Genomic DNA, 23385 nt, shown 5'->3' with positions numbered 1-23385 from the left:
CACCATTTGTTTCTATAATGGCTACAGAATTTTATATTCCCACTAACAGTGAGGATGGGTTCCAATTTTTCCACATCCTCACCAACACTGTTTGTGTTGGCAAGAATTAAATCTGCCATTTGCAATGATATGAACAGATCTAAAAAGTATAATACTAAGTGAAGTAAGTCAGAGAAAGACAAATACCATATGATTTCATTCATATGTGGAATTTAAGAAACAAATGAACAAAAGGAAAAAGAGACAAACCAAAACCCAGATTCTTAACTGTAGAGACTGACGGTTACCAGAGGTGAGGTGGGTGGACAATGGGTGAAATAGGTGAGGGGATTAAGAGTACCCTTGTCAGGATGAGCACTGAGTAATGTACAGAATTGTTGAATCATTATATTGTACACCTAAGGCTAAAATAATGCTTTGTGTTAAATACTACCTTTTCAGGAACATGAGTTAAGAATACCCTTGGTCTTGGGGGGCCTTGGTGCTCACTTGGTTGGGTGTCTGACTTTAGCTCAGGTCATGAGCTCACAGCTCATGAGTTCAAGCCCTACATCAGGCTCTGTGCTGACAGCTTCAAGCCTGGAGCCTGCTTCAGATTCTGTGTCTCCATTGCTCTCTGCCCCGCCCTGATTCATGATCTCTCTCTCTCTCTCTCTTTCTCTTGCTCTCTCTCTCTCTCAAAAATAAACATTAAAAAAAAAAAAAAAGAATACCCCTTATCTCTCTATATTATTTTTGCAACTTTTTCAGAATTACAGCTACCTTAATAAAATTTTCAATTATAAATATCTAATAGCTAAATGTAGCACATGGCTGTAATATAAGAGCATTATTATTGCCTAGTTATTAACATAGTGCTTCTAGGTTTTATACTTGTCTAATCACATCTGGATGATCAGTAATAAATGGGTAAAAGCTACAAAAGTGCTGCTGTGTTAATATTGTTATCTACATGTAAAAACGAGAGAATTTAAAAGCTTTTATGCTTCTGGAAAACAACATTCTTGACAAGAATTAACATGTAGATTATGATGTAATTTGGAACCTCCTTATCCTGGGAGGCAGAGGGCCATGATTTATTTTATATGAATCTTTATTCATTAAAAGTGAAGTTTTTGATGTTATAAAGACTTTCTGTTTGAGAACACTAGTTGAGATTGTATAACAGTAAAAACTGCCACATGTTCAACCTAAATCTAAGTGAGAATAAACTTGTTACTTAGTTGGACACCACATGGGAGGGAAAAAAAGAGAGTCCAGGCAAAACCTTACACCTCTCCCAAACTTTAACTCAAACTGGATCAAATATTTAATTGAAAACTACAAAACTATAAAACTCCGAGAAGATAACATAGAAAAAAACCTAGATAACCTTGGATTTGGCAATTATTTTTTGGATACAATACCAAAAGCATAATCCATGAAAAAAATAATTGATAAGCTAGAATTCATTCAAATTGTAACTTATGCCCACATAAAACAGTGTAAAGAGAATGAGAATATAAGCCATAGGCCAGGAGAAAATATTTGTAAAATGCATTACTGTTAAAGTACTGTTATCCCCAATATACAAAGAACTCTGAAAACTCAACAATAAGAAAATAACCTAAAGGGGGCACCTGGGTGCCTCAGTCAGTTAAGCATCTGACTTCATCTCAGGTCATGGTCTCCTGGTTCATGAGCTCAAGCCCAGCGTCAGGCTCTGTACTGACAGCTGAAAGCCTGGAGCTGCTTCAGATTCTGTGTCCCCTTGCTTTTCTCTCGGTCCCTCCCCATTGTTTTTCTCTCTCTCAAAAATAAATAAACAGAGAGAGAGAGAGAAGAAAAGAAAACAACCTAAATAAAAAGTGGGTCAATGACACCTCACCAAAAGTAAATAAACATGAAAAAATGCTTCATATCATATGTTATCAAGTAATAGCAGCTCTGTGGATAGTTATCAGAACTTGGAAGAAACCAAGATGTCCTTTAGTAGGTGAATAGATGAATAAACTGTGGTACATCCACAGAATGAAACATTATTTAGTGCTTGAAAGATATGAGCTATGAAACCATGAAAAGACATGGAGGAACCTTAAATCCATATTACAAGGTAAAAGAAGATAAAGATAAATAATATGATTTCAACTATATGCAATTCTGAAAAAGGCAAAAGAATGGAAATAGGAAGATCAGTGGTTGCTAGGGGTTAGGGTTGGGCAAAGGATGAATGAATAGAGCACAAAGGATTTGTAAGGTAATGAAAATACTCTGAAAACCATTATGGATACATATCAGAACACATTTGTTAAAGTTTATAGAATATATATTACAAAGTATGAATTGTAATGTAAACTACAGACTTTGCGTAATTAGGATGTATCAGTGTAGCATCACCTGTTGTAACAAATGTGTCACTCTGGTGGGGTGTGTTGATAGTTGGGTAAGTTACATGGATAGGGTGAGGTTACATGGGAGACTGCTGTCCTTTCTCTTCAATTTTGCTGTGAACTTTAAACTTCTCTAAAAAATAACATAAATAAAATGCTTTAAAATAGAATATTTTAAACATCTGACTTGGTAATATAAGTTCCTTCAAAGCGGGATGAATGTTCTTATTTTAGTTCAACCCAGTTACAACTGAGAATTTCTGTAGGTTCACTGTAAATTACCACTTTTAAGAGGTGGTAACTGTATCCCTATCTCTTTGTTTACATCTTCACCCCTATTTTTCTTGTAAAGAGTGTATTCATTCAAGCTTTGCAGCTAAGTTATTCTAGCTGCCTGCCTTTTGTTCCTTTAATCAGTCCTGAACTGATTGTTTTATAACACCTCTTTAATTTTATCACTTTCACTTTCAAAACATGTCGTGTCTAGAATGAAGGATTTCAGTTCTCTGTTGTGACATTCTTAACTGCTCTAATTCCCTTTGATGTAGACCAATCTTGAGCAAAACCGTCAATCACATTGTTGTGCTATTGACCTTTGCGCATTTATTCCTTAATACACTTGCCCTTGTCTCCCTATTTTGATTTTATGGGTACATATCCTAAACTCCACCTTGAAATTCTGTACATTTTTATGGGTCATATTTAAAGACTGGCACCTTGTCTTATCATCAGTCTAGGTGAAAATTATTTCTTTTTCTTCTTTAGGATCTCTGAACTCTTATAACTATTCCAAGAGATCGTGGACATAACATCAATTCACATATCTTTTCTTAAAAGTGCTTTAAGGTTCCATTTTTCCTTCCTGTGCCACAAATTCCTTCAGGAAGAGGCTTACAATTCCCTTAAAGATTCCTTACAGAAAGAAAATGAAGACATTACATCTATAATGGTGGTTGGAGTATATGAACTAAATACTCATTTCTTAGTAAATATATCTAAAATTATAAACCATTAAGTATTGCTGCTCAGGAACAATTCAATGCATACTTATAGAAAGTTTATTTTGACTCAGCAGCCAAACAAGTCATAAAAACTACAGAAGTGATTTTATTTTATTTTTTAATGTTTATTTAATTTTGAGAGGCAGAGAGAAGCTGAGAATGAGTGGGGGAGAAGAGAGAGAGAGAGAGAGAGAGAGAGAGAGAGAGAGAGAGACAAAATCCAAAGCAGGCTCCAGGCTCTGCGCTGTTAGTACAGAGCCTGATGTGTGGCTCAAACTCCCAAGCCATGAGATCATGACCTGAGCCAAAGTCAGAAGTTTAACCGAGTCACCTAGGCACCCCTACAGAAGTGATTTTAATGGGCCATATACTTTCAAGGAGTTCTGTCTGACAAGAGAATTAAAATTAAATTAACACCACCAATGAAATAAGAAGCTGATTTGTGCTGGCCTTGTGTGCAGAGACTAAAAGAAATTCTGAGTCAACTATTGACTCAATGTTGGAGATAATCAGGAAAATAGAGCATAGGAAACATTCCAAGAAGGAGATAAGGGAAGAAACATGAGATTATATGATTACAGAAGAGGTACAATGTGCATGTGGAGAAAGAAGTGGTAATGAGACATCTAGAGAATAAGTACTAGCCTCCCTATCATAGAAAGTGGTTCAGAACAGTGGATTTGCAAGTCCAAGTCCTGCATATTCAGCTCCCTTTCCCCACTCCAGCTTTAATGCACAGGTATGTCTTCGTGTTATGCAAACCATTAGAGATCAGGCCTCTGTTTTATCTCTTGCTCTTTTCTTCAGCCACATTTCTCACTGACGGAGAGAACTCTGATAGTACTTCATTATCATAAAGGCTTCAGATGAATAACTTTATTAAGCATTCAAATCTAGTCCGCGCATTAATATATGAATTTATATATATTAATAACTAAAGCAAGTTAGGACAATTTTTAAAAAGCCCTAGATCTAAGGATTTCAAGAAGAGTTAAGCATATTTTTGACAGAATAAGATGTGGCTTGACTAGGAACACGGCTAGCAAAGTAAAGCAGGAGTGAAGCAAAACTGTTGGGTGAAGGCCTATGTTTCATGAATAGGAAGCTCCTCTTCCTTATAATTTATTTGACTTTTCCCATTAAAAACTGTATGAAGAAGAGATGTCAGAACAATTATGAGACAGTTTATAAAAATGAGTCATGGAAGTTGGTACGGTGAAGTTAAAGACCCTAGGATGAAGCTGACATGATATTTCAGCTTTAATTGATAAATACAATGATAAGATAATTAAGAAATATATATACACATATACTGCGAAAGGATCCTGTCCCGACTGAGATGGTTAATACATCTGTCACCTTACATATCTATCTTTTCATGAATGTGAGAAGATATATATTCTACTCTCCGCAAGTTTCAATTATGCACTAAATTGTTATCAACTAGAATCATTTTACACATTAGATGCTATGATCTTATTTATCTCATACCTGAAATTGTATACCCTTTACCAACCTCTCCCTGCTTCTTCACCTCCCAGACTCTGACAAACACTTTTCACCTTTTTCATGAGTTTTGACTTTTTCTTTTCTTCCTTCCTTCCTCCCTTCTGCTCCTTCCTTCCTTCCTTCCTTCCTTCTTTCCTTCCTCCCTCCCTCCCTCCCTTCCTTCCTTCCTTCGATTTCACATATATGTGATAGAGTGCCGTATCTGTCTTTCTATGTTTGGCTAATTCCATTTAGCATTATGCCTGCCTGTTTCAACTATGTTGTCTCAAATGGCAGGATTTTCTTCTTTCTTTCTTTTTTCTTTTCTTTTTTTTGGGGATTTCCTTATTTCTCAAGGCTGAATAATGTTTCATTGTATATATACACTACATTTTCTTTATCTGTTATCTGCTGACAGCCAAGTTGTTTCCATACCTTGGCTATTGTGAATAATGCTGCAATAAATTTAGCTGGACATATTACCTCTTCAAGATAATGGTTTCATTTCCTTTGGACATATACTCAGAAGAGAGATTGTTGAATCATATGCTAGTTCTATTTTTAATTTCTCAAGGAATCTCCTTCCTGTTTTCCATAATGGCTGTACCAGTTTACATTCCCAAAAACAGTGTACAAGCAGTCCCTTTGCTCTATATTCTTGCCAGCATTTGCTACCTATTGCCTTATTTAATAATAGCCATGTAACAGATGTAAAATGATATCTCAGTGTGGTTTTGATTTGCATTTCCTCAGTGATTAGTGATGTTGAGCACCTTTTCATGTGCCAGTAGACAATTTGTATGTCTTCTTTGGATAAATATCTATTCAGAACTACGTCTTTAAAAAACTTTCTTTTAATGTTTATTTATTTTTGAGAGAGAGAGACAGAGTGCAAGCTGGAGAGGGACAGACAGAGAGGGAAACACAGAATCCAAAGCAAGTTCCAAGCTCTCAGCTGTTAGCCCAGAGCCTGACATGGGGCTCACACCCACAAACCATGAGATTATGACCTGAGCCAAAGTCAGACTCTTAACTGACTGAGCCACCCAGGTGACCCTATGTCTATTTTTTAAATTATTTATGTTTTTGCTACTGAGTTGTATGAGTTCCTTGCACATTTTGGAAATTAATGTCTTATTGGATGTGTGGTTTGCAAATATTTTATCCTATTTCATAAACTGTCTTTTCATTTTGTAAACTTTTTAGTTTGATGTATTCCCACTTTAAAAACATTTTTTTGGCTTTACTTGTCAATGCTGTTGTCAAAAGCAAAAAAAATCATTCTCAAGAGTAATGTCAAGCACCTTACCCTTCATGTTTTCTTCTAGGGGTTGTATGGTATCAGGTCTTATTTTTAATTCATTTTAAGTTGATGTTTGTATATAGTGTAAGGCAGTGGTTCAGTTTCATTTTGCATATGGCTATCAGGGTTTCCTAGCCTTATTTATTGAAGAGACTATTCTTTGTCTGTTGTACATTCTTGGCTTCTTTGTTAAAAATTAATTGGCCATATATACATGGGTTTATTTCTGGGCTTTCTGTATTGTTGCACTGATCTATGTATCTATTTTTATGCCAATACTACACTGTTTTGGTTATTATAGCTTTGTGATAATTTGGAATTAGGAAGGGGAATGCTAATGCCCTCCGCTTTGTTCTTTCTCAAGATTGCTTTTGCTATTTGACTTACTTTGTGATTCTATGCAAAGGTCAGAGTTTCTTTTCCTTTTACTGAAAGATGGTATTGAACTTTTGATAGAGGATGGAAAGTATGTAGTTAAATCCTTTCTAGGGAAAAACTGGGAAATGGGTGTTTTGCCTGCTGTTTCTGCATTGATCCTGGGCCTATGTATGGTGGGGGTGGGGTGGGGTCATGCACCTGTGCCTGTTTAACAACTTATTATTGGTTCTCATGGTGCTGGGAGATTTATATATGTCGCCTCATTGATAATCAGAGGACTCAGATCTCAAGGGGCAGTTACAAAAGCTGAGGTACCAGATGTGTAACAAGTTTCTTCTAAGGAGACACCACTGGTGTGGTTTACTGTTGGAGAGGGTCAGCAGGAGGAGCAAGTGCCCAGCAGCTTCCTTGGTCTCTGAGGAGGATCACAGGCAGCCCCTAGCTATGTGATCAATTAGAAGCCAGACCCTCCGGCAGCTTGTGATTTATGCGGTTAGGTCCTTCCAGGCAATGGCTGAAAGATGGGCATTTTTGCCTGCTCGGTCTGTGCTATGTTGGAGAACAGCCTGGGAGACGGCTGCTGGGCTTCTAAGAACTGCTTCTTTGCTATAGCTGCTGTCTAAATGTTTTTGGAACCCTTCACTTGGACGGATGTCTTAAAAGCTGGGACACCAGATATGTGATACAAACCCTTCTCTCCTTAGGAGAAGCTGGGAGTTGGGTGTTCTTCCTTTATTGCCTGGCACTTTTGTAGAAGTGGGGTTTATGGTAAGAATGTGTCTCAGCCTTTCCTGCCTGTTTCAGTGTGAGTATTTTCTCATTCACCCAATATATAGGAATTAGTGATCTCATTTCTGGGATTTCTCCGAGGGAACTGCTCCATGTGTAACTGTACTTTGTTTTGTTCCTCAGAAGATCGAAGTTCAGGAACCTGGAGAACAGGAGAAACCTTATGGAGGACCAGCGGGAGGGGAAGAGGGCAAGAGAGTTGGGGAGAGAGAGGGACACAAAACTTGAGAGACTACTGAATACTGAAAAGGAACTGAGGGTTGAGGGGGAAGGGGGAGGGGGAAAAGAGGTGGTGGTGAGGGAGGAGGGCACTTGTGGGGAAGAGCACTGGGTGTTGTATGGAAACCAATTTGACAATAAACTATTAAAAAAAAAAAAGAAGTTCAGGAACCTCCCCTGTTGCCGTTTGGTTTGGCTTTTCCCATCCCTGCTCATTCTTCAACCTAAATAGACAGGATTTTAAATTTCAATTGTGTCCTTGATCTACGGACATTGGGACATGGTTTAATCTTTCTAATGCTCAGTGTCTTCACTTGCAATCATAGGAAAAACAGTATCCCCATCTCACAGGGTTGTTTGAAGACTAAATTAGGCATTGTCAAGAAAAGAGCAGTTTCTGGCACATAGTAGGTATTAAATAGATGTTTATTATGATGATTAGTATCATTTTAATAGACTCTTTATTTCTAAATATGTGTTCTCTGTGCTTATCTCAGAATATTTTCCTTCAATATTAATAGAAAATATAATTTTTCCTTAAACTTTTTGATACTTTCTCATTTTTATATATGCTAAATTATGTCTTTTTTAAAATTCTCTCATTTTTCATTACTGTCAAGTTTCTCATCAATTTGACTTATATCCAGAGCTATCATAAATATTTGGTACTCTTATCCTAACAAAACTTAATTTATAATAAATATTTTAAAAATCTGGTTATACTGTATATTAAATTCATTTCTTTACTTTCAGATGACTAAATATGAGCCTTCAAATGTCTAATTTGCTTTGAAAATGTAATTTAAAAGTAGTTGAAAATACAATTGCAGCATTTTTGTTTTAGAAAATATAGAGATAAAGCAAACCAGCAAAAACTAGGATATTTTGTTTTGTTTTGTTTTGTTTTGTTTTGTTTTAGTATAAAAATAATACATCTCCAGAGACCTGGCTGACTCAGTTGATAGAGCATGCAACTCTTGATCTTTGGATCATGAGTTCAAGCCCCGTACACTGTGCACAGAGCTTAGATAGATGATAGATAGACAGATAGACAGACAGATAGAGAGATAGGTAGGTAGATAGCTATCCCTGTAACTTTTATTTTTATCTTCATAATCACCGTGGCCACTTTTATTTAACTACTGCTTTCCATTCTGTCAAATACTAAACAGAAGGAATAAAGAAACTTTATCATGATCACCATAAACCTGAGAATAATTAGATGTGACTGAATATAATAGGTCTGAGCATACGGTTTTGGGTCTCAGCCTCAAATAGAAAATGTTTTCCTCATAGTTCATATTTTTAACTGATAAAGAACTTGGTCAAATTTCTTCCTATTGTGGCAATATTCATATGATACTAATCATATTTTTCATGTTTGATATTGTAACAGATTTTCTGGGATCTTGAACCTTCCAATACTTTAATTGTATTGTGTGACATTATTATCAGCATTTTATTTTGTTTTATTCTGTTTTGTTTGGTTGCTAATTAGATGAGGAAGAGAGGATTGGGCAAAGGCAATTGAGATAACTGGATCATTTTGGATAAATAGACTAATTTTACTCACGCAAATATATCCTCTGTGATACAGAGTTATCTTTTCAGAGCCCTTAGTGATTTCAACATAGTTTAGTAAAAGTATTTTATATCATTCTGTATCAGTGAATATTTGTTCAGGTAACAAATTTCCAGCAGTGAAAAAACAGCATGTTAATCAACCTATCACAGCAGAAGCCCAGAAGAAGAAAAACATTACATGACAAGCGGCACCACAATTGATGAATAACAATGAAAACCAAAATGGCTCATGAGAATCTAGTATTGCATTCCCAGAAGTCTCCAAAATCATAATCATATGCTCAGAAATTAATTAGAACACACTTGCTATTTCATAATGGACACTTACACATGGCAAATTGAAACTTCCACTATATTTCTTTCTTACAGAGCCCATGAAATGTCAATGTCAATGATGGACAATGAGACACATTAACACCCTAAAAAAGCAGATAAGGGCAATTGAATCTTTGATACAAATTCTGAGGTCTAGTTAGGTACATACCTTAAATGAGGTAATTATATAATACTACAATATACTCACATATTACACATAATAAGTATTTAAGCAAGATATTATAGAGGCAAAATATTTGATATGTCAGGGGAAGTGGGATTACCTAGGCTAAAAAAAAAGGCATCACTACAAAGTAGTCAGTGAAGTCAAGTCTGGATAGACTTTTCCTGGAAGCTACACCTACATCCAAAGTTAGAACCCTCGGCCATTATCGTCAGAATGAAATCAAAGTTGCCATGGAAGGCACGAGACGCTTGCTATTTTTCATTTCATCAGGAGAATGTATTTGTTAACCCTGCGATGAAGAAATGGGTGTATTATTGAAAAAATTATGTAATTTATGTTAGTAATATAATTACTGTATGGATTTTAGAGTTATTGCACTATACATACTTATTTAAACCTGAGTTGAATGGTTAAATTAATTTCAGTTATGAAACTTAAAACTGTAATTTATTACACTTAAAGAACTGCCTAAGTGCATAGGAATATTTCTCTCATACAATTTATATATTTGCCTTGTTGGATGTTTGAAGTGATTAAGATCATCAGATAATTAAATTTTTGATTGTAGCTTAAAGCCTAAGTGAATTTAATTAAATATGTAAATATGAAGTGTAAACATATTTTAATCCCTCAAATGTATAAATTAGTTGAATATAAATTGAAACCAAATAAACTGATTAATCTCATTTTATAGGTAATTACTAGATAAAATAACCTTAAAATCTCAAGGAAAACTAAATTTAAAGTTTTAAATTATAATAACCAAACTACTAGTTAAAAGTAACTAAAACTATGTCTTATTGTGTCAAAATGTTCCCCTTTGACATAAGAAAAAATAAAGGACCAAGTAGACTTAAATTACATATCTTACCATTTGCTATAATATTGTTGCATTATAAACATAGAACATCAAAACAAAATAAATAAAATGTCCTATACTTATAAGGATGTTAAAAAATTAAAGAAAACTCAGATTTCCAATTGTGAATCTTTTCACCCAAAAAATACACATCAATATTTATGGACTAAAAATGTACCTGAATGTCCCTGAGATAAAGAGTTTCCAAACCACCTTCTGAACCAAGTGAAATGGAAAATGAAACAGGAAGGACAAATTGTTAAGCCAAATATAATTAGTTGTATTTTAAAAATACATATTAGGATCTGTTGTTTAACTTATGAAGGAAAACCAACCCCTTCATAGCTATTTCAGGAAGATAAACAAATAAGCAAGAATATTATCTCATATGTATTTTAGATAGCTTATATATCATAAGTGGTAAGGTCTAGTGATTTCCATATTAATCAAAGCACTACTAAACCATTCCATGAGGAATAGCATTTCTTTCCTCCCCCCTTTTCTCCCTCCATACCCCTTTCTTTCTCTGTCCTTCCCTCCACTTTCTTTGCTTTTTTTCCTTCCTTCATTTCTATCTTGCTCTCCTTCCTTCCATTATCCATTTCTCCATCTTTCCTTTTCTCTCTCTGTATATCCCTTCTTCTTTTTCCTTATTCCTACATTCCCTCACTATCTTTTCTCATTTCCTTCCAAAAATTAATGTTTTTGTGGATGTGCAAAGCATTGTATTTTGTTTAATCAATTTGTTTTCTTATTTTTATTGCAGGATTATCTCAATGTCCAAATATCCCAAGTTTGGGCATTAAGATTTATATTGAACTTGTTATGCCTAAAAGCATATTATTTCTCTAACCACTGGTTCCACATTGGAAAAATCACATCTCTTAAAGTTGAATGCTTTATCTGATAGCCTCTTTTGCTTTGTTTAATTTAGAAAATAAATACCCTGCTAAAAATTGTTCAAATAAATTATTCAATATTGTTCAACACACTTACTCCTCAACATTAGAAAAAGAAACAATGTTTACTGATACTAGACAGACGCAAAAATCCATTAAATATAGTTGCCAAGCACTATAATTCTTAGATAGGACTAAAATAAATTTGCTGTACCACTTCCAATTTTAAGTCATGTGGAGATTTTCTACACATCTGCTGACTGGCTTATTTCAAAAGGCAAACCCATTGATAGGCTTATTAGAGCAGTGACTCCTGATTACTTGGCCAGACCAGTGGGGACAGTCAGGACACAACTTCCATCAGTTTGGAATGACCATATATGTTATCTATCCTCAAGCCTCCTGAGAGAGAGTTTAGAGAAATCCGTTTTATTTTATTTTTAAAGTTTATTTATTTAGTTTGAGAGAGACAGAGACAGCGTGAGCAGGGGAAGGGCATAAAAAGAGGGAGGGAGATAGAGAATCCCAAACAGGCTCTGTGTTGCCAGTGTAGAGCATAATGCTGGGTTCGAACCCACAAAACTGGAGATCATCATCTGAGCTGAAAACCAAGACTTGGACGTTCAACCAAGAAATCACCCAGGCCCTCTGAGAAATTTGGTTTAGAATGGAAGATAAGTAACATGTATCAGTGTATCATTTTATATACTTTGAATGTCCTCCTTACACCTGCCCAGAGTAGAGCAAATTGATAGATAAAAAGGATGTTTTTAAAATGATAAGCCATTGTAGAATCTGTACACTGACCGAGTTGACCCCCTTCTTCCTTTCCTCTCAAACTGTTTATTAATAGCTTATAAAGAAATGTACATGAACTAATCCATAAAACTGTAAAAGCCAAAATTTAAATAAAATGGCAGTATATTAATGTATTGTTTCTCAACTGCAAGCCCACAATTTCTATACTCTACTTTGTGAGTATAGACTAATGTGGAAATCTGCAAAGCACATTTATTCTTTGCCAGCTGACTCGTTGCTGGCCTCGACCAATAATTGGAGGTAGTAGAGGAACTTTGAAAACAGGAGAATGGAGGCATGTTCCTCTCCGGTTTGCTCTGCCTTTTTTTGCTGCCAGTGTCCTCTTTATATTTTCTGTTCCATCAGTGTCACCAAAGCAATGCTTCCTTATTCTCAGGTGAAACTTTTTCCAGAAGCAGCGGTTGATTCTGGCTTGCAGTTTTGCTGATACTCACAGTATATGATCCAATATACCCTGTCAGGTGCACTTCATCCTTAAAGGCCTGATCTCCAGACCCATGAGGACCGTCTCTGATTTTTGAGATATCAGTGGTAAGGAAGCAGCCTCTCTGTCTCATAAGACCACGTTCCAGATTTCTAGACTCCTTCCTAAAACCACTGAAATGTAAGTAATTCCTATCTCTTCTTTTTGTCCTCACAGCCCTAAGGGAATAGTTGTTTCTGCAGTTGCTATTGCTGTAATACTTTAGCATTTCATTTTTACCTTTTAATATCTTCAATAATGAATTAAGAATTATTTATAGTAAATTTTCTCTGTAGTATAATTGATGTTATATGGCTCTTGACTAGACATTGGTTAATACACCGCCTAATTAAATTGTATTCCCTCAAATTCTCATCTACCCTATGTCTACTCTAATTTGTTTCTCATCACATTAGTTCTTTCTAGTTGATGTACTATATTTTTCTTCTTGGTATTTTTCTTATGTCTTCTACTACTAGAATATGAGTTTCATGGAATCAGAAATTTTGGTATGCTATGCTCATTGCTACATCCACAGTGATGAGAACATTGACAAATAGCAAATAAAAAATATGTATTGTGTAAATAAATGCATATATTATGAAATTAATTAACACAAAACTGAAGAAATAAGTAGAAAATACTTATCTTAAATAACTACCTGGAAATATGTATAATTAACCTTTAGAAACTTCTTTTTTAGCCACCAAGGTATATAAATAATTGATAAAAGCTCAATGTAGATAGAAAGCATTTAGGACAATTGAATAAAACTATTAAGATTATTCTTATAAAATATTAATTTCATTTTAACTAAATAAACATAAACCCACGTAAAATGATAGAATTACTAAATATGAAATAAATGTTATGTGGAATATTAGTTATGTGGAATGTTAAAAGAGAACTTGAAAACCTACAAGCAGATTGCTTAAAGAATTTGTCCTCCTGACCTTTTTATGTGCATAGTGTTATAAATTTTTAAAAATGTGTTTATGATAAGCATATGGACTCCAGGCTCTCACAGTTCCCATTGCCTTAAATCCAGTTATTTTATTCCTTTTATTTTGTGCCTGTATCTGGTAGCATTTGCGTTTATAACCCCTGTATAAAGATATCTATAAAATTAATGAAAAATGATTTCATGGACACTTGAAGTAGTTGAGTCTTTATCATTTGATAAACGTCTCAGGAACAGAACTGAAAATGTACAGTTCTTTAAAATTAAATCTACAAAACCAGTCTGTACAATATTATCAATACATTAAAATACAACTGATTTGCCACATGACTCAGAAAAGTGATTCATTTCTTTAATGTCTATATTTTGGGATACAATATAAAATTTATTTAAGAAAACTTTATTTTAAATTGTTGGGAGCTATTTGAACTCACCGGTAGAGTGAAAATTCCTGGTGAGGGCACGGCAAGTTTGCACCGTCTCTTGCCCCCAGATAGCTCCCAAAACCTACCGTCTTGAAACTTTCATTTTTGCTTGAGCACCAAACCTCAAAATGCTTTGCTAATTAGAGTCAGGAGCTGACTACCACCACCCCCCTCCTGAAAACTTGTTTTTCTGGGAACTTTCTCTTAGAGTTATAAATGGCCTAATGACCCTTACTCATAAAAAACTGACCTTTACTAAAGAATGCTGTTTGCCTCTTGGTTAAAGGATGCTTCCTTGAGGCTAGACCTGAGGGTTTGTAAAAATATCTATGACACCACGAGTGCCTGTGGCTAAAATTGTAAAACTTATCTATTGGAAATCATTTACTGCCCTTTCTTGTCCTTGTACCTTTTGCCATCAATAAACCTTGAGAACCAGACAAGATGGAGACGCCTGCCAGATGGGCAGCGGTGCTTGTCTGGGGATCAGAACGAAAACGCAAGGCTCTCCCAGTTTCTCTTTGGCCTGCACCGTCATCCTTCAGGGGACTCCTGGACCTGCAGGAGCTGGACTCCGGCATTAAATTATTTCCCATGATACCAATATGCCTAGTATAACTCTTTTTACAAATCTGTTCTTTAGTTCAGTTCAGTGGTTACTGACAGATTTTAGCTGTATGCCAATTCCTATGAAACTTACTGAAATTTATGTTTTGAGATCTTTCATATTTACACAGTAATCTAAAATAGAAATAGAGTTTAAGACTCCCTTGACAAGGCCATTTTTTAACTTTTTTCGTTAATGTAGAGTGAATGGAATAAACAATTCAAGATTATCTTCCCTATTAAAAAAATCACCTACAGCAAGGTCTGTTTGATAAGTTTGCCATCTATCTATCATCTATATTTTTGTTGAGAGAGATGAGATAGTAAAATTGAGATCACTTAGAACTCTATTTATCAAGTCACTAACTGTATCAAAATGTCTTTAAATTGGATATTAAGATGGATCTTCAATTTATAAATCCAAGAAAAACTGAAAAAAAATGGGGGGAGTGTTCAGACATCTTTTTATGCCTTCTTCCAGTCACTGGTACATGCTTGGGGAGGCTGGGTGTTAGATTGTAAGTACTCTCCATCTTATGTTCTCCATGGTGGAGGAATCTTATATTCCAGCTAGAAATTTCAGAAGAATATACCTAGCATTATAGTAGAGACAAGAGGTCAGGGGAAAGTACAGCCTGATTTAAACTTCGATCTCTTGATTCTTATTTTAAATCTTAAACAAGTTTTCCAATCTAAATGTGGTAAGTGCATGGCTATTATTCCTAAATTGGAAGGACCTCAGACATCAAGATATTTGTATGTGTTATTTTCATTGAAAAGCAGTCAGAATATTTGAGGGCAAGGATACTTATTAACTACCTAACCCTTTGAGGATTCCTAGGAAGGAAAAAAAGGGCCAATGTTTACAGAATATCTATTCAATGTTGAATGTGGAGCTAAGTTCTTTGCATATATTTTTACTTCATTTGCTGATTATAACAACTTTGTGAGGTATGTTATACTTTTCTCAAATTTACAGCTGAAGAAACAAAAGTGTGAGAAGTTTGGTTTTCCCAAGGTACACATCACATAATAAAAGTGATACTAAACTAAGGTCAGACTAGAAGCCTAGCCTGTGAATATTCCATTCTTATTTGCCCAGCTGTAAAATATCTCTTAGGTTTATCCACCTTTGAAATGTTAATTCTTATTTAAATAATATCTCAAATAGGTATTAGTAAAATTGCTATATTTTCCCTATCCTTAGCAAGCTTAATCATTCATATTTCTAAGTACAGAGCTATAAGTGTAGGTCATGGGGGTGCCTGGATGGATCAGTCGGTTAAGATTTGGACTCTAGATTTTGGCTCAGGTCATGATATCATGGTTCATGAGTTCAAGCCCTGTGCTGAGAGTTGCATAGCCTGCTTGGAATTCTCTCTCTCTCTCTCTCTCTCTCTCTCTCTCTCTCTCTCTCTCTCTCTCAAAATAAGTAAATAAACTTAAAAAAAATGGATCATGAATTGGACCAGGAAAGAACATATATATTTTTTATACATTCTCTTCAAGGTTCCTAAACACACTTCCACATTGCAATGAGCAAAGAATTGGGGCCATAGCTAAAGCTTTAACAAAGCTGATTTCTAGTATTTCTTTAAACTGAGGGTTCTATGCTATTAGCAGTCTAAATATTCACGTAACTACTTGGAATGCTAGGTAATAAAGGAACTATTGAAAAGCTAGACAAATTCTTCTATCATTTCTTCTTCATTTCCTTTTTCCATATTTTCACCCACACATGCATGTCTCTGATTTTCTCATCTCCAAAAAAAAGCTAGAAAATTCACAAGAAAACTATTGCTTCTATTTCCTACACTTCTTTCCTACTTTTCATTGCATCTTAGTTTTTTGTTTTTATTTATTTTTGAGAGAGAGAGAGACAGAGAGTGAGCAGTGAAGGGGCAGAGAGAGAGGGAAATATAGAATCCAAAGCAGGCTCCAGGCTCTGAGCTGTCAGCACAGAGCTTGATGAGGAACTCAAACTCATGAACCACAAGGTCGTGACCTAAGCTGAAGTTGGACGCTTAACCAACTGAGCCACACAGGCACCCCTTTTGCCTTTTAACCAAAAGTTATCTGTGGCATCAGATAGATTGCATGTAGAGTTTCTATCAGTATATATTATCATGATTAATATTTTTTGTTCTAGAAGACTTTAAAGAAAACACAGACACACACTCACATACACACACACACAAACACACACATGCTGGTTTAACCTGAGGGGATTTTTGTTTACTAGGTTCCTGGTGTACAATTAAAATGAAAATAACATGCTAAAACAAGCGCACATTGCTGAATTCCCTCCACAGCAACCATCTGTTAAGGTAAAATATACACCGACGCTCCCAGGGGTGCAAACCCTTACCTAATGCCTGTGACAACAGAAGGGAAATCTAAATTCAGAAAGTAATGGAGAGTGGGAAACAGTGAATGTCCTTTGAACAGATCAGCAGTCATTTCTATAGCCTCCTGCCCTTGGAATAGATGTGCAATACACAATGGTACATTTCTATGTAAAACATGACGTTGGAAAAACTGCTTCACTAATTTAGAATTCAAATGGCTATGATTTCCTTAGAAGACTAAGAATAAATTTTCTAGGTATTCATATGTTCTTCATGTGTCTCCTAGTTTGTTTATCTTCCTGGAATTGCTCCATAATTGTTGGACATGTTGGAGGAGAAAATTAAAATTCTTCAAAGGTCCCTATAATCCCCTGGGAAAAAACTGATCACTGTTTTGTCCATCTCATTCTGTGGATACTTTTGGCCAATCTAGACGGAGGGCTGCCTCAGCTGAACGCAGCTCCGGCCGTCTTCTTACTGTCGCATCTTTGACTCATCCACTGACTCTTCACCCTACAGGCAGCTTTGCAGTCACACAGTTAACTGAGAGACTTGTCAGAAGAACGAAATCCAAATGATAATAATGAATAATTTTGAAATACAAAACTTAAATTGATAATATATGGATATCTAGACTTTACTGGAAATATCCAGGAAAATTACAATGTTGAGTAATTATCTAAAGAAAAGAAATACTTTAAGACATTAAATATTTACTTACTTCATGAACTATTCAGTCCATAATGGCAGAGATATAAGACAGAATATATGAGTATTATCAGGGATTATCTTTTTGGGATAGTTCCAGACTCTAGGGACATGTAACTAACTCCTTTACAGGAAGGCATTTGACCCATTTTTCACTTCTTAACATTTTTCTATAAAAATTCTAGGTTATCTAAATAGGAATTCATTAATTCCATATATTGAAAAAAACAGGAATTAAAGATTTGTTAACCTCTAAGATGGTATATACCCAGTTGTCTCACTTTGTGATTCAACAGAAAGCAGTACTTTTCACATGCCAGTCAGATGAAGTTCATGTTATTATAACTTCCTTCTGAAACTCCCTACAAAACATATTTATTTGGCACATGCGAATGAAAACTAAATTTCTGTCAAAATGTTAGCTATATAGACATATACACAAAGAAAAGAAATTCTCCTACGTTTTAACCAAAATCTTCTTGGTCCTTTCCTGGTAATGCAAGTGTCTCTGTGAAGCATTATCTGTTCACGATTGTCAGCATCTTTTAAACTCTGAACCTTTGATGAGAAATGTAAGATGACAAAGGCCATTCGCATAACTGTGTTGTTTCACACACACGTAATATAAACACAAGCTATTCCTGAACTACTTATACCTTTTCCAGACATGAAATATGTTACTTTATATACGGAAGAAAATTAAATTACCTTTAACTTTTGGAAGTCATAGCTTTAGCATCTAGACTCCATTTACACTTTCTTTATGGAACGGCTTACTGAACTTTTCTGGAAATCTGGAAGTTGCCAGAAATACATAAGATAAGAACACATATGCAATTTATTTACACATGGGACATTTAAGAAGAACACTTAAAAATCATGTGTTCCTTATTATTATTATTATTATTATTACATTTATTTATTTTTGAGAGACAGAGATAGTGTGTGAGTTGGGGAGGGGCAGAAAAAGAGGGAGACAGAGTATCTGAAGCAGGCTTCAGGGTCTGAGCTGTCAGGACAGGGCCCAGTGCAGGGCTTGAACCTACAAACCGTGAGATCATGACCTAAGCTGAAGTCGGATGCTTAACCGACTGAGTCACCCAGGTGCTCCAATTGTGTGTTACTTTTTAAGAAACAGTAAACTTAAAGAAGCCATCTCGGAGAAAATATAAATAGTTTATATACAGAGATACAGAAACAAAATAAAAAAATAAATTGTTCAGATCAATGATCTACAGCTTGATGAAGTAGCTGATAGGCAGTATCCTGATACTCCATTGAATATTTTTTCATTTGTAGAAAAGTACCTGATAAGATACTGTGAGCAAAGAATGGAAGCTTAAATATTTCAATCATGGGAAACCTATAGAATTGAGAATTACACAATAATTTCAGGAATTAACCAAATCAACATAAACTGGAATGAACCAAAATACAACAAAAAGATAAACTAAAAATCCTATGAATAAACATTTAACAAAAATTTAATTATTGTGAATAATTCTATAACAAATATGGAAATACAAATACATATTCTATATTCTGTTTTCATTTCCTTTGGATATATACCCAGAGGTGGAACAGCACAGCTGAGAGATGAAAATTCCTGATTGTCCACTGACGGATGAATGGACAAAGAAGATGTGGTGCCTGTACACAATAGAATACTACTCCTTCTTTTGTAACAATATAAATGGACCTTGAGGGCTTTATGCTAAGTAAGTCAAAAAAAGAAGGACAAATGTTATATAAAAGAGCTGTACTCAAAGAGAATGGATTAAGGGTTGCTAGCGGCTGTAGGAAGGGGTGATAAAATTGGGGAAAAGTTTGTCAGGGGGCACAAATTTCCAATTAGAAGATAAATTAGTTCTGGGGAGTTAATGCATTGAATTGTGATTATAGTTAACTGCATAAGTGAAAATTGCTGAGAGAGTAGATCATCAATGTTCTGACCATAAAAAAGAAATGATAATCTTATGTGACGTGATGGAGGTGTTAGCTGACACTATAGTGGTAATGATAGCACAATATATGAGTGTATCAAATCAACGTGTTTTACAGGTTAGATGTCAACTGTATTTCAAATAAGCTCTGAGGGGGAAAACAAAACAAAACTTTAAGAAGCTTCTCAGAAGACTGAATGCTTTATAGCTCTACAAATGGAATGAGTTATTAGCTTTAGCCTGAGGCAGACAGCAGCCGAAGGAATTAAAGCATTGAAGAATTAAAAAAAATTAAAGCTGGTTCTTGCCTTTTTCTTATTTAGTGCCCTGAGACAATCATTGTCTTCTCTCACTGCAGTGGACCACCAGTGCTAATATAGGCATTGAAAGAATAGGCAAAAGACTTGAAAGGGTAAAATATATTTTTCAAAAATGAATGAAAAGCAAACCACACTGGGCATTGCATTCATGGTCTCTCCAAAGCTGCAAGGTTATAACCTTATAAACTAGAGTGATAACATGCCTTCTGTTGATATATAATAATTTAGCACTGAATATATGTATATAATATGTATATATCTATAAATATAGTTCTATATTCATACACAATTAGGCTGAAATTAAACAATGTTCACATTGAAAAAATATACATGAGCAGATATTCATATGAGTAATTAAAACAAAACTAAGCATTAGCAAACTATACATAGCACATTTTTATTAACACAGAGGAAGACAAATAACTAAGTCAACATTCAAAAGAGAATATAAAATGAATATAGGTGGTAGGATAGTGGTTGGCTTGTTCACCAGATAACAAGATATGCTGTAAAAGCCATAGAAGTAAAATAGTGTTGAAATAGAATAAGCACAGGAAGACAGACACATGGAACAGAATAGAAACTTCAGAAGCACATCTATGTGTGTATGAAAATAAAATAAAAAGTAAAATTGATGAATTCCTCAATAAATAGTATTGTAATATTGATTCATTTTGAATAAAAAATAGAAAACAACATCTTACATAGAAATGTGGACTATGTAACATAAAGTGTATGTGAGGAGTAAAATTAAAAGTTTCGTAGAAAACAATATAGGAAATTCTATCAACAACTGTGAATGAGAAATAGCTTTTTCATTTTCCTATAATGAAGAATAGCATGGACAAAATTAAGCAGATTACAGAAAGGAAGAACATACTTATATGTAAAGCCAACAAAGGATTTATTATTATTTATAATGTGCAAGCAACTTACACAAATCCATAAGGACAACACAGTAACCTCCAAAGATGAATAAACACAGTATATAAACAACTAGTTGTGAAGAAGGTATCCCCAAAACTAACAAAGAAATGATCAAAATATTTACTAATGAGAGAAAAATAAGCTAAAAATTAAGTATCATTTTACATCATTGATTATCAAAACTTAGAAAACATGTAACCTAAATATTTTACTAAATGTGGAATACAGAAACCCAAACACTCTATTGATGGTGATTACTTTGAAGAATAGACTATCAATACTCAATTAAAGTGTATATATATACATATATATACACATATATATATACACACACACATACATATATATTTAATTTTTAATATTTATTTAGTTTTGAGAGGGAGAAAGAGAAGGGGAAGAAAGAGAAAGAGGGGGACATAGAATCCATAGCAGGCTCCAGGCTCTGATCTGTTAGCACAGAGCCCAACATAGGGCTCAAACCCATGAACCATGAGATCATGACCTGAACTGAAGTTAGATACTTAACTGACTGAGCCACCCAGGCAACCCACAATTTAAGTATAGTAATACACTATGAGCCAACAATTTCACACTTGGATACACATTACAAAGAAAATTTTATACCATTCCATAAAGGAGAATGCACAAGCATGTTTGTGATACACTATTAGTCTTGGGAGCAGGGAAGTGGAGGCAAATAGAGTCAGCCATTAGTGAGAGTGTGTCTAGTCATAACATGGAGTATTATGAAGAAGTACAACAGATACATGCAATATAGCCAAATAAACTATATGAAACCATAGATGAAAAGAGAGAATAGAAAACTCAGCTCAGAAATTAAGGTAAATAAAAAATAGGATTACAGCACAAAATTCAGAATAAGAAATACTCTTTATTTACTATTGGTAGATGACATTGTAGTCTACCAGTATAAAGAAAAAATATTCAATTATGCAACTCTACACCAATACAATAAAATAAAAGCAATTACTCCAAAGAACTGAGATTAACTCTGGAACTGAGGCAGAGAGCTATTTCATAGACTCATTCTAACAGAGAAAATAATGACTCATATCTCAGTCAGTAAACTAACACCAAAGAAGAATTCAAAATAAAGGAGGTTGTAGGAGTCACCTTGGGAGTCACCTTGGCATGGTGACCGAGCGGCCATTTTGCTGTGGGTTGGAAAAACACCATGCACCGACGACCCCCACCCCTCACCTGCAGACCTGGAATGTTCCGCACCAGTTTGAAAACAGCCAATCATGGAGCCCCAGCTTCCCACCACCCTGACAGAGGAGGCAACCTATCCCATTCCCGCCACATCCCTAAAGTACCCTTATTTGGTGGTCTGCCCTCCCAGGACCAGACTGGAAGTCTTTCACCCATAAAATACCTCGCCCTTCCTGTACCAGGCGCGACTTCCCTGACTCCCCACTCCCGGAGTCACGGAACCTCGGCCGGGAATTGCAGATCCCAATAAAGGCCTTCTTGGCTCCATAACTTGGTCTCTTTCTTTCCTCTCATCTCTGCCTCCAGCCATTAAATCTTACAGAGGTCAACCTGCTATAAGGACAATCATAGACTCAAGTCAAGAGTTGCCATAGGTTTATCCAGGTTTGCAGCATTCATTAAAAGAATGTTGAGAACACCCACTCTTAGAAAATCTCTAAGTAAATGTTTTTCCCTCTCTCCTAGACATAGAATTTCAGTGAGATCAAAATTTAGAGATGTGTTAAGAGTACCCTCATGCTTTAATATCAGCCAACAAAGGAGTAGACTTAATATTATCTTTTGGATCTTGAATGCCCAAAAAGATCACTTCTCCAATTGAACATATCATTGATGACTACTGATTCCACAAAAGATCACCAGGAAAACATGTTGAAAAATCAGATAGTTAGTCTTACCATAGTCAGAAATATTGCTCCTTGAGAGAGTTTTAATACTCTCTAAAAAGGGAAAAGACAGAAGAGATTATTTATAGGCTTTTAGGAGCTGAGTTGAATCAGTTTTTAAATGGGTGTTGTAGATATGGGAAGTGGAAAAATAGAGAAAGGGAAACAAATCATAAGATACTCTTTTTAAAACGTTTTTTATATTTATTTATTTTTGAGAGAGAGAGAAAATGATGGTGGGGGAGGGGCAGAGAGAGGGAGAAACAGGACCTGAAGGAGGCTCCAAGCTGTTAGCACCGAGCCTGATGCAGGGCTCAGACTCATGAAGAATGAGATCATGACCTGAGCCAAAGTCAGATGCTTAACTGACTGAGCCAATCAGTCCCCCAAGATACTCTTAACAATAGAGAAAAAATTGAGGATTGATGGAGGGAGGGAGGTGGGGGATGGACTAGATGGGTGATGGGTATTAAGGAAGGCACTTGTTACAGTGAGTAACAGGTATTGTATGTAAGAGAGGAATCACTGAATTCTTCTCTGGAGACCAACATTGCATAGTATGTCAACTAACTAGAA

This window comes from Suricata suricatta, chromosome 13 (assembly GCF_006229205.1).
Source record: "Suricata suricatta isolate VVHF042 chromosome 13, meerkat_22Aug2017_6uvM2_HiC, whole genome shotgun sequence".
NCBI classification, from domain to species: Eukaryota; Metazoa; Chordata; class Mammalia; order Carnivora; family Herpestidae; genus Suricata; species Suricata suricatta.
The sequence above is the reverse complement of the archived record's forward strand: the minus strand, read 5'-3'. Positions refer to the sequence as shown.